Here is an 18,142-nt window from a genome sequence, read left to right as displayed (position 1 = left end):
AGGACTGGAAAAAGTCTTAAGGGAGATTCTTTACGATTCAGGAAGTAAACAACTCCAAAGTTTCAGGAAATCCCTGAAACCAGATTCTCAAGGCCCCTCCCCTTGTAAGATTATATAAGCAGTAAGAACTGCTGAGGAGAGGAGATTCCAACACCTGTTGAGCTACCTGAAAGTTAGGCAGAACATGCCAGGGTTCCAGCTTTTAGGAGTTGTCACCCATGCTGGGGTTGCTTTTGGGGTGATAGAGTTATCCATGTTCCTATAAATAACCCATCACCAACACTCTTAAATAGCTCTAAAAATCTCATTTGCTCTCCAAGTTGGGCTTTGGTAGTATGGTATGGCTACTTTAGTCTGCTGTCAGATCCTGATCTGAAGTGAAAAATACCTCTACATATCCCCAGGAATAGATCACACAACAGATTGTTATCTGTACCATATCTTTGTGCAAACACTTTGCTTTTCTCAGGACTTTTTATAAGTGTCATGTGCCAGCACCAAAGGTCACCCCCATTCTGTGGTCCTGTCACCCATAATCACACAATGATTGCAGCCCCCTCTCAACCCACAGCAACAATCAGGGCAGCAAGAAGTGAAACTCCTCTCCACCTGGACAGTGGGTTCAAGGCTGGATGGCATGTGTGAGTATCCTGGGGACCCTAGGAGTGTCTGTGATCCCTGGAAGTACTCTGTTTTCTCAGAATTCCAAAATGAGTCCTCACTGCACAGGGCTGTATTCTCTGGTGACAGATGTTAGAGGATTGCCTTCCAATGGGTGTTTCTCCCAAGCATCTAATTACAATCTCACTGTTCCTATTAAGTTTTTAGACAGAGTCTCTCACTGAACCTGGAGTTTACTGATCAGCTAGACAAGCCAGCCAACAAGCCAAAGGAATTCCTGTCTCTCCCAGTACTGAGGTTACAAGCACGTTCTTGTAGACAGCACTTTACAGACTGAGCCAACTCCTTAACTTCATGGTTTTATTTTTAATGTTCATAAAGCTTATAGCTTCTAATTTACCTTAAAGCAAATGCAAAAACAATCTTCAGAGTCACAAGAGCATCACAAATGACAGTTTTCTCTCTGCTTGCATTCTTTGAATACATGGCATCTTGTATCTTTGACTGGTATGCAAGGTTGGTTCAATCTTCCTTTACACTTTACACAGCTGCTCCTAGTGAACTCATGGGCAGGCACCAGTCTCCTGCACAGATGAGCCACAGAAAGAAAAGCCAGGAACCAGGCTCCCTGGCTACTTTTATAACTCATGCTTCAGTCTATCTCACTCTGAGTTTTTCCTCTCTATATAAAGATTATTACCAAGCCTATGGAGGAGCTCTCTGCAGAAAATTGAAGACACATGTCAGTTCTTTATAAAGATTGTGCAAGACAGAGAAGGAAAATCTAAGCATGTCACTCATGCAGAAACTATTTAATCAAAGGGGAGAGACAATTATAACATCTGTTAATCTTCTGTGGAGGTTATAATTAGATGCTGGGGAGAAACACCCATTGGAAGGCAATCCTCTAACATCTGTCACCAGAGAATACAGCCCTGTGCAGTGAGGACTCACTTTGGAATTCTGAGAAAACTGAGTACTTCCAGGGATCACAGACACTCCTAGGATCCCCAGGATACTCACGCATGCCATCCAGCCTTGAGCCCACTGTCCAGGTGGAGAGGAGTTCCACTTCTTGCTGCCCTGATTGTTGCTGTGGGTTGAGAGGGGGCTGCAATCATTGTGTGATTATGGGTGACAGCACCACAGAATGGGGGTGACCTCCAGACCTTCTGATCTTTCCATTCACTCTGCAGATGGGGCTGCATGATCCCGTGACCCTACAGATGTCTCCTGTCGGGATTTTACAAGCAGGGGTGCTCAACCCTCTCTCTCCAGATTACACCCCACCTTCCATGCTGGCTGTGCCTTTGGGGCCTCTCTTCCTCTGACCTGGAATTGGACTGTGTTCTTTAACAGGATTTGCATTGTAAAGACACCCTTGCGCCTCTGGGATTCTGGAAAGACGGAAAACACAGGGATGTGCCCTCTCCTTCAGACCCCTGTTCCACTGGGAAATACCAACTAACCACCTTCCACTCTGGTAAATGGAGGCAGACACAGGAGTGTGACCTGAAGTTTGGCAGCTAGGTAGTCTGGGATACACAATAGTAAACAAGAGACCTTGTATCAAAGAAGGTGGGAGGCCAGGACTTACACCTGAGGATGTCCTCTGACCTCCACTCACACCATGGCACAAGTGCGCATGCACATACACACACACACACACACACACACACACACACATACACACACACACATACACACACACATACATCTCACACACATATACACATACATCACACACACACAGGCACACACACACACACACAGGCACACCAAAACAAACAAACAAACAGACGGAGAAGAAAAGAGGCATGTGAGATAGAAAGTGTGTGGGGGAATAGTAGAGAGACTGACCAGAAACAGCGGATTAAAGAGAGATCTGTGGGAGGTAGAGAGCAGCTAGGAAAGATGATACAAGGAAGGCCTGATGAAGAATCCAGTGAAGACCCCATCCAAAGCATCCAGGCACATATGAACCCTTCTTACCCTACAACCTGGCTACACTTTAAGCCTTTATGTTTATTTATATGTATGTGTGTGGATGTATGCACATACATGTTCAGGAGTCAATGCAAGCAAGAAGATGGTATCATATCCCCTGGAGCCGGAGACACAGGTCATCGTGAGCTGCCGGTAATGGGGCGATACTGGGGTCCTCTGTAAGAGCAGCAAGCTCTGAGCTGCTGAGCCGTCTCTCAGCCCCAGACTCTGCACTTGTCACAGGCAGTTCTGTCGTCACTGGAGACCACAGGGTTTGGTGGTTTTCTCGTGCAGACTGTGGAGATTATAAAACCAGAGGCACTGTGCACACAAAAGCCATGTGCTGAACAAGGAACACAGTGAAGTACAGCGAGAGCCATACAGGAGCATTCAGCAGTCCAGGGGCACAGGGGCAGTTTGCTTGGCAGCTGTTCTGGACTATGAAGACTTGTTTGTGCCAAAACATTGAGTAAACAGAACTCTTGACATTTGACGCGAGGATTAACTAATCTCCCTGGGGCTCAGAAGATGGCCCAGTTGGTAAAGAGCCTCTCGTCCCTTGAAAGCATGAGAACCTGAGTTCCACCCCCAGGATCCACAGTGAAAGGCAAAGAAGAAGAACTGTTCGATATTTTTAATAGAGATGTTTTTTATCCACTACAAAAATATTTAAAAATAACAAAACAGAAGAGGACACAGTTGCTCATGCCTCAATCCCTGTACTTCAGAGGCAGAGGCAGGTGGATCCCTGTGAGTTGAAGGTCAACATGTCTACATAGAATTCTAGGCTAGCCAGAAGTATATCACAAGCCCTTGTCTCAAAAAAAGGGAAGGGGGGCGTGTCTAAGTGTGAAGGTGCATGATTATAATCGTGGTGCTAGGGAGCGGAAGACAAACATATTCTGAGGCTTGTTAACAGCCAGCATAGCCTCATTGGTGGGTTCCAGGCAAGGGAGAGACCTTATCTTAAGTAGGAAGGTAGAGAGAAACTGAGGAATGATGTTAGAGGCTGACCTCAGGGCCTTCACGTACACTTGTACACACACACACACACACACACACACATACACACACACACACACACACACACACACACACACACACACACACACACCGGCACACCACTGGGCCACATACCACTGACATCACCTCTTCTGTCTTCTACCTACAAGGGCGTAAAGTCCTCCGTGACAAGGAGCCAACAAAGACAGCAAAGGTCACGTGCAACTGAGTCTGCTTTTGCACATGTGCTGTGAGTACCTTACTCATTCCTCCCGGGAAACTCTCCCACAAGGAGGTAATAACGTCTGGATCCCTGGGTCAAAGTCCCACTGTGTAATTTCAAACAAACGAAGCCATCGGCTTCCTGGTTTTCCTTGTCTTCCCAATGGGATTCACCACAGTGTTTACCTCAGGCGGTTGCTGTGAGGACTGGATGAGGAGACAACCCCCACACAACAGGGCCTTGTAAACATTTCAGAGACATTTGATAAGGTCACTGTTTGCGTCGCTGCCCTTAGAGGATAAGGGAACCAAACTCAACGAGGTCTGTTGGCTGACCAAGAGTAAGAAGTCAGAACGCAGGATGGAACCCATGGATAGCTAAAGGGTAAGTGTCTTTGGGACCAGATCTATCGTCACGTGATCTCCATCACTTTAACTCTGTTAGCAGGTCCTTCTTGAGTACGGCACGCCATCTCAGGAAGGCAGCATTGACAATTTACAGGCCTCCAGGAAACGTCCAGCCTAACCGAGGAGACATGAAAGGACTCAGGAGTCAGCTGAAGGCATCTTTCTGGGTCTTCTCCTCCTTCCACGAGTGGGAGAAAAAGAAGGGAGGGAGACAGGGAAGGAAGGAGAAAAGAGAGAGGGAGTAGGGGCTGGAGTGGAAGGAAGGAGTAAAAACTTCTTTAAAACCACTGCTGAGCAGGAGCCCTGGGTAAAGGCACCTGCTGCCCAGCCTGACCATCTGACTCTGAGAAAGAGAATTCCCTCCAGCAAATTGTCCAGCAAATGTCCACATGTCACTCTACATGTGGGCTGTGGCATGAGCTCACATACACACCCCTCCACACACACACAGGCACACACCCTGAAAAAAATCATTTAAAGAGAAGCAAAATAAATCCATGCCCATTTGCTTATTCGTTGATCCTCAGACTTCCAGAGTTCCTGTTTGATAAACACCATGACTACTGGAAATAAAGAGACACTTGCCCTTGCGCACGCTTAATCCCAGCATCGGAGCAGAGCAGGCGATCTCTGTGAGTCGAGCAGCTGTCTACCAAGTGATTCAGAAAGCGCAAAGCTACACAAAAAACTTCGAAAAAAATAAAAAAAAATAAAGAGACACTTGCCCAATCATGAAAGTTAGATAAAAGAACAATGCCATGACTTTGTGCCTCAAGCCCGTAGGCAGACATTTGGAACACCAGTAGCTTTGACCATCAAGGTCTGAGGCAAAAAAGTGAATGTTTTCCATAAGTGTTAAAGAGGAGGATGTACCAATCTACAATCCAGAGGGTAGCTCCCAAATATTCAGTGACTAGATGAACACAGGTCTGTGCTCTGGGCACTATGTTTAATATCAAACTAGAAGACACACACAGAGGCATCGCTTCCATGGAAGGTCTCACCTCCCTGGAGGGACCTTCCTAATCAATAGTCCACCAGATGTTTAATTGCTCTAGTGGTAAGTGCTGCGGCAAACAGTCACTAAGAGCTAGTAAGGAGCATGAGAAATAGAAAGAGCTTTCCTAAGTAAGTTGCACCCCAAGAGGAGGAATTGGGAGAAGAGAGACTCCTAATCCAGTAAGAGGAGCAGGAACCAGGCCAGTGAGGAGGAAGAGAATAGTTCTGCAGTGTACACTGAATGACTCTGGCAGTCAGTTTTCCTTCCTGGCTGCTATGTTCGCCAGAAGAGCTGGGGATGGAGAAGACTGTCTGCTGTGTGCTCTCATTAAACCTCTTCTCTGTTTCAGAAAGAGCCTTGCCACGGAGTGCCAGACTAGCCACAGAGTGCAGGACTCGGGTCGGCTGTGCTGGGGATTCTGTGCAGTACGGAGCTGACCTCACTGTAAGAAGCAAGGTTAGCCCGTGTCTAGGATAGGAGAACTGTCCTTTTCCTCCTCCACACTCAGCAGCCAATACTAGCAGGCTCAGAGCTCCCCACACCCCAACTCCAACAGAAACATCCTATAGATTTAATGACGAGGTATCCAAAGCCCTGGCTTGATTGATGGGTTTTTAATGATCTATCTGATTCTCCAACTCCGTACTAAGAAAGCAATGAAGATGAAAACTTAGATGTCTCCTCGCTCCACATACAAAGAAATACAATGTACTTTAAAAATCACTTGGGTAATCTTACTGCAATTCATTAGACATTCTCAAAAAACAATGACTTCTTTAACAGGTAGCTGTCATGATTGGCAGTTGGCATGCCCGTGAGAAGCTGTTACTCAGTTTAACACGGCCCTCTACTGGCAGTCTCTAAAAACTATCTACATGTAAGATTTTGCCTGGACTTTATGTAAACTATTTTGAATAGTCCCAATTATAAAGCACCTCACATTCCTGAGCTAGAAGTACAAATGAGAGGGGAAAGGGGGAATGTGGAAAATAGATGTCATTTTGAGCAGGTCATCCATAGATCTGTTCACAAAAGAACATTGCTCCATGTCTGCCATTTGCCTCCCTCCAATGAGACTGTTCTAGCCATCAGAGGGACTCAGGAAGAAGGACCTTTCCTACATTAAGAAGGTGCTGAGCATTTATGGCACCACAGGAACAAATAGGAATGTTATTTGCCAACTCCAATAAACTAGATCTCTTCTGTTTACTCAATTGTGAGTAATCGAATATAACCAGAACAGACACATGCGAAGCAGGCATTTCAAATTACTCCTGATTTGGCACAATTAATGATTAACTTCTCCCCTTCAACAGTCGAGGGACAGAAAAGCGTCTCTGGTGACTTGAGACTCTATTTCATGGGAAGAAGGGTTTTAAAGGGGGCATTTCTGACACATTTGTCAGAGGGGTCTTTGAGCAGCAGTTAGCCAGAGTCAGGAAACTGAGTGAATTGTTTTAAACGAGGCAACTAATCACAGTTTTCAAATTTTGTTTTTTAACTTCTATATAGCTATCTTTTATTTTTAAAATTAAATACACGAGATTTTAGAAAGCGTCGTAGCACTTTGGAACAAAGCATGTGTAGTGTGTAGGAAGGATTCCCCACACACACACACACACACACTGCTGCCTCTATTTTCCTTGCACCCTCTCCAGTCTCTTTACTGCTTTCATGTTCCATGTGTCCATCTGTCACTCCACCCTGTTCTTCCTCAGGGCAGGAATTTCAGCCTGTCTCCATCCTTCCTTCCTTCCTTTCTTCCTTCCTTCCTTCCTTCCTTCCTTCCTTCCCTTCTTTCTTTCTTAGACTGTACCTATACTTACACCTATTTTGATAAATACACATGCACACTACAGGCTAGGATGCACAAGCAAGGGAGAGTATTTGGCTCTGTTCTTTCTGAGCTTAGGTCACCTCCCTTAATATTATACTTTGCAACTCCATCCATTTCCCTGAAACTTTCATGATTCCATTTGTCTTTACAGCGGAATAAAATTCCATGGGGGTATATGTACCGCATTCTTATCATCCACTCATTTGTCGAGGGCCATCTAGACCGGCTCCATTTCTCTGTTACTGTGAACAGAGCAGCAGTGAGCATGTGCAAGTAATAACTTAGGGAGATTTGTTTAATAGAAAGGAAATGTGACCATAATAAATGATCTGGCGCCACAATAAATAATAGAGTGATCCTTCTGTTTCCAAGTTCTACGTTGGCAGATTGAAAGACCAGGAGTTAGAAGACATTTGGGAAAGGCTGATAAGATGACTCCGCCGGTAAAGGCACTTGCCACACATGTCTGGTGACTCGAACGAGATTCTGTGAACCCATGTAAAGGCAGCAGAAGTGACTGCCTAAAGTGACCTCTGACCTCCACAGGCATGCCATCATATGTGCTAGTGAGTGCACACACACACACACACACACACACACACACACACACACACACACACCATGCACACAGAATAGTAATAAACAACTTAGTAATCTTTTTACAAATAATAAAGGGGGCTGCAGAGGCGTCTCAGCTGCTAAAGCACATTTGCTGTCCCGGCACCCACATCGGGTAGCTCACAACCACCTGTAACTCCAGCTTTGGGAGATCTGATATGACACTCTCTTCTGGCCTCTGTGGGCACCTCCACACCTCTCTGTCTGTCTATTTCTGTCTCCGTCTCACTGGGACCAGTCCCCAGGGGACACTAAAGGACGGCTATACTTATAAACATGATCAAAGTCAGCACTAAATAGATTTTGGGCAAAATTGGGATGAAATCACACCAGTGCACAGGGAGAGAGGGGGAAAGATGTATTGTTATCTATCATAATTGGAAATAATTTGACATAGAACTCTGATAAAGAAGCGCTGCCTGGAAATATCGCCACACGATTGGGTCTGTTGAAATTCCATCATGGAGTAGGGAGAGACTCAAGAGGCCTCCTATTCCCAAGGATCTATAGGCAACTAATGGTCACTGGTGGCTGGAGAGACATTTTCTTCGGTGGTGGAAACACTGATAAGTTGCCCAAGTAGTAACCTGCTTATGGATTCCTGTAAGCAACCCTAATGAAACTCATTCATTTACCCCACCACCCCCAAGAAAGAAAAAAGGAAAGCGAGAGAGAGAGACAGACATGGAGAGAGAAAGAGAGAGAGAGATAAAGGTAGATGTGGGGCTAGTTGAGAAGAGGAGGGGAACAGCAGGAGTGGAAGGAAAAACATTGTCATGTATAATTAATGTATGTTAATAAAACAGCAATTTTTAATGGGAGAAAAGCAGCTGAAAATGACTGTCATTCAGGAACAGGCTAGAGGAATGGGGTGTGGAGGGACGGGTGATGGCCTACAAGACTCAAAAATCGTAAGCCCTGCAGCTTCTCTCCACCTCATCATGAAAGCACCTCCACTTAGTTCTGATATTCCTGTGCAATGAAAGTGTGTGGCTACAAAAACAGTTCAACATTTCTAAGTCGGCTATCTCCCTTCATACTTACACCTAGGTGGGTGTGTTTACAGGGCATGGGCACGTGTACATGTGTGTGCATGTGTGTGGAAAAACCTGATGGATATGAGAACTCGTCCTCCATCAGTCTTCCACCTTACTCATGAGGCAAGGTCTTGCAGTCAGACCCAGAGTTCACCACGAGGGCTCGTCTCCCTAGACAGCTTGCTCCAGGATTCGGCCTCCACCTTCTGAAGCTGAATTAGAGGTGGGACACCATGCTTGCCTGGCATGTATGCATTCGGTTCTGGTGATTCAGTCTCTGGTCCTATGGCTTATATGACAAGAGCTTCCCCCACTGAGCCAACCTCCCCCTATGCCGGGCCATGACGTTGACTAAAACTGTTGATTCAAAGTGTCTAAAACTAGTAAATGCTGACAACAGAACGATTTGGGGTATCGCTTGAACAGGCCCGGATCAGTTCCACGCTTCCAGGTTCAATTTGCCAAATGAAGCACGCACTCTTTGTGGGGCAGTTTGTCAGATGGGCATTTGACAGTCACACTTGTTCCCACACTTCAGAAATAAACAGCTCTCCTTTCATTCAGCATCATCATATTCATAGGCCGTGTTATTATCTGGACTTATGCTCCAAAATGGGCTTGGGACTTTCATCTTGAACTCAGTCCACTGGGTTCTCACAGGGCATCCAAAGTTGATTCAAAGGACTCACTAATCCAATAATGTTTATTTCTAAGAGAGATCGGTTTTCTTACTCTGAAAAAATGCCAAGATTAATTTAGGGAACAACGGGGAACTACCTTGTGTAATTGAGGTTTCCAAACTGACCCGGCACAGTTTGCTAGTCAAGTATGTTTTGAGGCATGGTAAACGTGTGGGGCATGCTCTGTGCACCCAAGAGATTTATTCTTTCATCTGTTCAAAGGAAGTACAGTTGGGAACCTGAAATTCCAAAGGCTTTAAACCTTGTAAGATTAGAGGAGGAAGAAAAAATACGCCTGTCAGGTCACTTATGTATAAGCAGTCCAGTGACTTTCTCAGTGTTCAGTCTAAACCTTTCTGGCTGTTTACGTCTATTTTCACAGGCTTGGGATATAGCTCAGTTGGTAGAACAATTGCTTAGCATGCCTGAGGCCCTGGGTTCAATCCCTTAGCACCACATACATGGGGCGTGGTTGTGCACACCTATAATCCCTACACTTGGGAGGTGGAAACAGGTGGATCGGCAATTCTAGGTCATCGTCAGCTAGACAGTGAGTTTGAAGCAAGGACAGGCTCCCTGCGACCTTATCTAAAAAACAATCAAAGAAAGAAAGACCAGTTTTCAACATCCCAAACCAACTTTGCACCCTGACAAACTACATCCAAGTCTCAGGTGAAACACCACCACATAGGTAAGCTTCTGACGTACTGTTTAGGGAAAAGGAAATGGCTGGATGTCTTTTCTAAGTCTTGCTGGCTTTTACCAAATCTGAACATCTGTAGAACTGTCACAAGTCCACTTCAAGGCACATACCTAACAGAAATGTATCTGATGGACCAACAGCTAAACAGATAGACAGATAGGCTTCTGCATCTTTGTATGTGCATGAAATAACAACTGCATTTGGGGGTGGAGCTCAGTGTGAAGAGCGCTTGCCTGGCACGCATGAGGCCTTGGATTCCATTTCCAGCACACTGGAGACTGGTGTGGTGATGTACACAGACTTGCAATCCCAGAATTAGGGAGTTAGAAGCAAAAGGATCAAGAGTTCAAGATCATCCTTGGCTACATGGCATCTTTAGAAGCCATTCTAGGCTACAAGAAGTTGTCTCTCAAAAATGAAAAACAGACTTCCACAAAGTACTACTTCTTTGGTGAAACTTGTCTAGGACCAATGGAAAGTCCAAGGACTACTTACAACTTTAGCTTTTAATCTGATCCCTCAGCTATCATTTGACCAAGCTGAGCCTATAAACACTTAAACCAAGAACGTAAGTGAGCTTGATGTTCAGAGCCCTGAAGTTGGGCTAATCCAAGTAGATTTATCTCTGAGTAATAGTAAACAGGGGCCTGCCCCGTGACACACAGAGGTTGAAGGGCAAACCAATGGGCACCCTGATCCACGGTGCACATGACACCTGGCTGTGGTGACACACACCACCAGAGGGCTGGGCATTGGCTCCAGATAATTCTGAAGAAAGAACATGTCACTGGCTCATTTGGCTGGCACTCAGATGTGTTCATCTGATTTATCAGTGTTCCGGGACAGTCAGTCTAGGTCATATGTGAATGACCCACACTGCATTCCTGGAGAGGCCCTTAAGACAATCAGCCCTGTGCACCCACAAAGAGACACACTGAAGAGTGAAGAGTGTGAGCTGCAGGTTTGAATCCTGACTCTTCTTTTCACTCATATGTCCTGTACATAATACTTAGCTTTTTGGAACCTCAAGTTGTTTTTCCCCCCCTTTGGCTGTTCAGGTAAGAATATTCATGAGATCCCACATAGTAAGCAGTCAGGGCTTTGCAGGGTAATCAATCACTCGGTCACGCTTGTAGGAAAGGAACAGTTTAATATGCTGTTACAGTGACCATCAACTGTGCATTTATGCCTTTTTTTGTTATCCTTTGATAGGGACTAGGTAAGGTATTGGGTTATACACTAAATCACATTTTTTCACTTCATGAGTTCAACTTCAAACTCACTAGAATCCAGTTGTAAAGGTGGAGTGTAAATAAAAGATTTGTAAAAGACTTATTTTATTTTTAACTGTGCATTTTTAAAATACTTATTTTTAATTATGCTATGTGTGTGGGGATGTACACGTGAGTGCATTTGCCCACGGGGGCCAGAGGAGGGCATCAAATCCCAAGGAGCCTGTAGCTAATGGTGGTTGTGAGCTGCCTGATTCGATGCTTGAACCAAGCTCAGGTCCTCTGGAAGCACAGCAAGTACTCGTAACACTGAGACATCACAGTCATTTTAAACCAGGCTATAGAATTTCAACATTCGGAAAGCTTTCAGTCAGAATCCCGCCACACGTGATCACTTATCTGACAGAAACACGGTCAGAGAGAAGAGCTGATGATTTGAAAGACTACGGACTTCTTCCAGAAGTGGGGAGGGCAGGCAGGACTTGAACATGAAGTCCCGGGACACTAGAAATGGCTCCAAGATGGCATCATGAGAAAAAGCCAGACTGAAGATGGGAGTGAGATGGAAGGTGTTTGGAGAGCAATGTTCACTCACGTGCTTAGTACACAATCTACTCAAGGCAGTAACAGACATAGCAGACCTTAGGTTCTGGGATGAGATCTACCTTGTGACACGCAGAGGTTGAAGGGCAAACCAACGAGCTCCCTGACCCTGGTCTGTGGTCCATGAGACCCCTGGCCGAGGTGCGGGAGGGAGGAAAGGATGGAAAGTACAATGCCTGGAGATAAACTGGATGCAAAAGAAAGTGCCACGGGCCAGCTGCAGGAGGATGAATGTGGAACAGCACCTGTGAACACACAGGTCTAAACATTCTGCCACCAGATAGCAGCTCCTGGTATCTGAACTGTGAGCTCCATCTGTAGCAACCGAGGAATTTCTAACTACATGAGTGCGATGTGTTGCATGTATGCTAAGTTTTGAAGCTATGTTAATACACTACACACACACACACACACACACACACACACACACACACACACATATATATGTCTAAGTATGGATCTGTCTAAATGCAGCATGTGTGTATGTGGTATATGCACACATGCATTCATGAGTACACACACTGGTTCTCATACATGAAGACCAGAGGAGGATGTTGCATGTTGTGCTCTATCACTTTCTAACCTGTTCCCTCGAGACAGGGTCTCCCACTGAACCTGGAGCTAGACTGGCAGCCAGCGAGCTCCAGCCATCTCCTAACTCCGCCCCCATGGCAGCACTCGGTTTACTGGTGCCATGTGTCTATGCCTGGTCTTTTAGCTGAGTGCTAAAGATCCAAACATAGGTCTGCACGCTTTCCCAGTAAGCCTTCTTACCCACTAATCCATCTTCCCAGCCTTGTGTTTATACATTCAGCTCTTCCTCATCCTCCTATGAAGAAGCCATGTTTCTATTTCACATTTTCAAGATATTGGAACAGGGAAGTCTAGCAGGAACCACAAAGCAGGAAGTGTAAAGAGCAGGGCTTGAACATGGGCAGCACAGCCCCGGGGTACAAGTCCCCGATCACTTTGCCACCCAGCTTCTCAAGAGAGGATTCTAATGAGTTGGAACCTCAGGAAATGATTTACATAGATGAGGGGGTAGAGAGAAAAGAAGGCAGGCAGGGTGACTGACATCTATCATGAGTTGCCCTGGGTTTATGCTCAGAAGTCTAGCATCTCAGGTCTTGAATCATTGTGAAGAATTTAAATCTATTCAGTTATATTCGGCTATGTGATAATGTCTCCCAACCCATGCAGAGCTCTGAGTGATCCTCTGCAGGGAAAATGCTCATTTCTTTGCTCTTCTACTTAGCAATCCATATTGAATAGCTACTCTGCTGATATCAAAGCATAGGCTTTGCTTTCAATGCGAAGTAATGGTATGTGTGCATGCTTGCATGTTTACACATGTGCCAGTGCATGTGCGTGCACACACACACACACACACACACACACACACACACACACACACACGTATGCACATATAGGGAAGCCAGAGGACACCTTAGGCTTGTCATTCCTTAGGTGCAGTTCCACCTCTCTCTCTCTCTGTGTGTGTGTGTGTGTGTGTGTGTGTGTGTGTGTGTGTGTTTTAAAGCAAAAATAAATAAACAAATAGAAACACTGACCTGGAACTCACCAAGTAGGCCAGGCTGGCTGGTTCACCAGTCCCAGGGACCTCTGCCTTCACCTCATTAGTTCTGGGATTAAATGCCTGACTTTGTCTTTAATGTGAGTCCTGGGTTCGAACTCATGTCCTCATGCTTGCAAGGCAAGTGCTTGGCTGACTGCTCCATCATCCCAGCCCTAGAAGGTGATATTTGGCAGTGTGACCAGGAACTCCAACACCAGTGGCAAAGGTTGGCAGGAGACGCTTTAATAGTCCACACCAATCATTGCTTGCACCTGGAAAGTCTGCAGAAGCCCTCTGATGGTGTCACAACCAGGAGAGAAGGTTCCAGACAGCAAAGGAAACTGGATCTGAGTGGGCTTTATGGGATCCTGGGACCTGAGGTCCAGGCTGCAGGGAAAGGACAGATGGGTTAAGAGGAATCAATGAAAAGGTGGGGAAATCCCCACGATCAAAGAGAAGGAAGAACTCCAAGTGGCTCATAAGGAAGTTGAAGACTTGGAAGTTGAGCAGGAATACTTAAGAGCTGGGAATCCAATGTGCCCTGTGCAAAACAGTCTGGACTGTCTCAGCTGCCACAGCTGCCCTTCTTGCCTTCGGGCCATCCACTAAAATAATCACAGTTTGCTAGTTAACCAATAAGGAACAGAGGCATTAAGAAATGTAACCAGCCTGCTGGTGGTGGCACATGCTTTTAATCCCAGCACTCCAGAGGCAAAGGTGGGCGGATCTTGGTGAGTTCTGAGGCCAGCTTAGTCAACAAAGCAAGTTTCAAGACAGCCAAGGCTATACAGAGAAACTGTCTCGAAAAACCAGGGAAGGAAGAAGGAAGAAAGGAAGGAAGGAAGGAAGGAAGGAAGGAAAGAAGGAAGGAAGGAAGGTAACCAAAGCCAAAAACAAAACAGGAATGTTCTGGATTTGCCAGCACACTTTATCTGTGCACCTGTACAGAATCCTGCTCCTACAAGAAGGCACAGGTGCCACCTGTGGATTTTGTTTCTGTTCTAATTGTCAAGAACTTGAAAAGGCCATGCATGTGTGCATGCAGGATTAAGTGTGGAAATCAGTCCCTGGTGGGTTCTCTGGCAGGGCTCTGTTGGAAGTCTTTGGCCTTTGAACAAATGATTTCTTATGTCATGGTTATTATTCTAGAAAAGTAGGAGGATGAGGTTACACATAGCTTGGTTGAGAGAGTGCTTGCCTACTATGCAGGAAGCCCTGGGCTCAATCTCCTGTACCAAATAAACCTAGCTTGGTGGTACATGTCTATAATGGAGGAGGGGGAGGAGTGAAGGCAGGAGAATCATAAGTTCAAGTCCATCCTTGGCTACATGTGGAATTCAAAGCTAGCCTGAGATCTAATCTTGCCTCATGCAGGGGTCAGGGGTGGGGGGTGAGGGGTGGAAATAAGGTATTGAACAATCTTAGCAGTTGATCCTTTAACTTGAACACAACTCTACAGAACATACTCCAAGCTGAGCAGGCACCGATGGAGAACTTGGGGGCTGTCAAGAAGGGAAGAGGTGGACCACCATGGGATTGCATGAAAAATAAACCCTTCTCACTGGCTGCCAGAGGAAGGGCATGGGGGCTGTCACCTCACAGGTTCCTGGGGTGCTGACAGAGCATCTGAATCAGAAGTGAGCCAGTCTCCCAGAATGAGTCACGGGGCTCGCGTGCAGGAGCTAACAAGCCAACAGCCACTTCTTGCCAATCAGTCCTGAGCTGTCAGGGGTGGAGGGCAGCAGTCAGCATCAAGTACAGAGAAGAAAACCCCTGCAAGGCAACTTCACCAGACGCTTAAGCAGAACTTCCACTGAGCTGTGTACCTCTTGCAGGCTGAGTGAGAGGGAGACCCTGACTGGACCGGCAGCACCCTACATGCATTCTTTCTGATGAGACCCCAGAGGATGCCTGGAGAGTTTAAAGAGCCTCAAGGAAAGTGAAAGAGAAGGTGAGAATCCTGCCTACCCACAGTGATGTCAAAGCTGGACTTTGTCAGTGGGATACGAACCGGGCTTGCTCACTCAGAAAGTCCATCAGAGCATCCACCATTTCTCCAGATAACTCTGGGGGTGGGGGTGGGGGAGTCAGAATAGAAAGACCTGAGTTGCAGAGCAGTTTCCAGTACTGAGATGGCTGAAAATGAATGAAGTTGGGAGTGTGGGGAAGAGAGATGAGGAGATAAGAGAAGCGGAAAAAGGGAGAAAAGAGAAGACAGGAGAAGAGAGAGGGGGAAAGATAAAAATATGCAGGAGAGAGAGAGAGAGAGAGAGAGAAGAGAGAGAGAGAGAGAGAGAGAGAGATGGGGAGACTGAGACTAGGGAGAAGTTTTAGCGGCATAAGACAAACTGAAAACCAACATGCTCATGTTTAAATCTGTAACCCACGAAAAGAACCCGAGAGGAAGCAGGTGCCTCTCTCCAAGCACACACCACATTCAGTTTTTAAAGCCTTATAATTTCCTCCCCACCTTCCCGGGTCAACCTAACTGTTTTCTTTTGGTTCGCTGGCATTTAATTTAAAAGACAAAACCAATAAACCACCACCCCACACTCCCTGCAAAAGTAGAGGATTAGTTTAGGAGCAGGGATCCCATCTTCGGAATTCCCAGTCCTGTTAGCAGCTAGCTTCCTTCCCCACCAAACCCCAAGTTGAGAGGACTATAATTACTCTGAACAAATGCATACTTGTGGCTGCAAGAGAGCCTGCAATAATACACAGACAGCTTCTCATTTTAAACGGAAAGCAAGCTGGAAACATCAGAGTTCGGAAACTGTTACAAGACTTATGCTTTGTTTGTTTTTGTTTTTGTTTGTTTGTTTGTTTTGTTAAATCCCAAGAGTCTTACTTGGAGTGAGCTCTTCCCTTTGGTGAATGGAAATCACAAGGTCCTGGAGCCAGGAACTGCAAAGCTCCCCACAGCCGCTCTGCTCTCCAGCGCTGTCCTCCCGCAGCGATCCTGTTTACTTGCGAAACATCCGAAAACACACTTGGAGGAAGAACTCTGGGTTTTCTTGAAGATCTGCCGCGCAGAGCCAGCGGTCCAGCTTGGGATCCAGGGCGAGTGTGCAGAGACCTGGGAGCCCCGGGCTGCGGCTCTGTGGTTGCTCCGAGCTTGTAAATACAGGCGCTATGGACAAAGTCCCAGATGACATCACTGGGAGCTGCTTACTGTTGAGTCTTTATTAACTGACTGTCAAAAAGAAAGGAGGGGGTGGGGAGGCAAGAGGATCTCTTCTGCAGGGAATTCGGTGTCTGGGAATGGATTCCTGTGATACGCGAGTGAAGTGATCCCCACAGAGTCAAGTTGGCCCGAGGGAGCTTGGCTCTCTATGATCTGAAAAAGTGAGAGGGTCCTCTCCCCGGTGGACGCTGAATAGGTTGCAGAAGCTGGAGCTTGGGGACAGTTTGAAGCGCAAGGCGGCCACCTGCTCCAACTCCTCTGTGTGGCTGGATGATTCACAAGTACGTGGGGATTAACCACGTCTTGAGTTTCCTTGCAAGTCTTACCGCGAGCTCCCTACCTGGCTAACGTTTCTTCCAGGCGGATTGTCTTGATTTGCAACTTTCTGCGATAAACTCTGAGACTAAAGTTTCTCAACTCCGAATAAAAGGAAGGGCTCCCAGAAACTGTAGGGCGAAATTCTGTGTGCATTTGCAAAAATGTGATTTGTTTGTTTGCTCCCTGGGCAGAATGCTGGCAAAGTTTCTCTGATCCCCAACATTGTAATGGTGTACTTCCACTCTCATAAATAAAATAAAAAAATTTAAAGTTAAATATAATACAGTTAAAACCTAAACATTTAAATGAAATTTAAAGGAAAGATATGAGAAATAAAATTTAAAAGTCAAATAAAATCCAAAGTAAAGTGGCCAGCAAGGTAGCTCAGCAGGGAAGGCAAGGTACTTGTTGCTTAGTACCTTGTTGCAAGGTACTGAGAAATGACTCCACAAAGCTGTCCTCTGTCAGTGGCATGTGTAGCACCCCCCCCCTACACACACACACACACACACACACACACACACAATTTTATAAGGTAAAATATACTGCCACATATGGCTACAAACTTGTAAATTCCCGCTTCCTTTCAACCATCAAAATAAAAGCGAGGCTTCCTTGCTCTGTTTTCCCCTTGTCTTACTGACCTCCTCTTCTGTCAGCTGATGCTCTCCTTATTGCTTTCCACCACCCCCAGACTCCACCTAGAGATGCTCTCCACATCCAACCTGAGTCTCTATTGTGATGCCTGAACGCCCAGCCTTCCCCCCTCGGCCTGGTGCAGTGAGGCTCACTATTTATATGTATTGGATGCTTTTTATACACTTGTATTTTTAGTTTGTTTTCTTACCATCTGTGTGCTTGTCTCCACTTTGAAATGTCTCTAAGAGCAGCGGCTGTCTTGTGAGTGCTGTTTACTTGTTTATGCCCAGTCACAGCCATAGGAAATCCGAACCAGAATGCAGAGGGGAGGTCGCGGAGGGTGGAGACAGGAAGGGGGGGCAGGAGATCCCAGGGGAAAGGGGTCTATGTTTAGACCCTGCCTTGGAAAACAATGACCTCACATCTAGCTTTCTGACTCCAGTCAATGCTCATTCCACTTCTGAAACTTATTTTCT

The 18,142-nt window shown here is 46.0% G+C and overlaps 1 protein-coding gene across 1 annotated transcript in view; it reads right to left on the bottom strand.

The window, feature by feature from the left end:
- The window catches only part of Nckap5 (NCK associated protein 5), an 841,775-nt gene extending 824,267 nt beyond the window's left edge, over positions 1-17,508 (bottom strand). The window contains 1 exon segment of the mRNA XM_028874923.2: positions 16,374-17,508. The gene's annotated coding sequence lies outside the window, so the exon portion shown is untranslated.
- Positions 17,509-18,142: the final 634 nt, after the last annotated feature.

This window comes from Peromyscus leucopus, chromosome 15, assembly GCF_004664715.2.
Source record: "Peromyscus leucopus breed LL Stock chromosome 15, UCI_PerLeu_2.1, whole genome shotgun sequence".
Taxonomy (NCBI): Eukaryota; Metazoa; Chordata; class Mammalia; order Rodentia; family Cricetidae; genus Peromyscus; species Peromyscus leucopus.
This window is presented reverse-complemented; position numbering and strand designations above follow the sequence as displayed.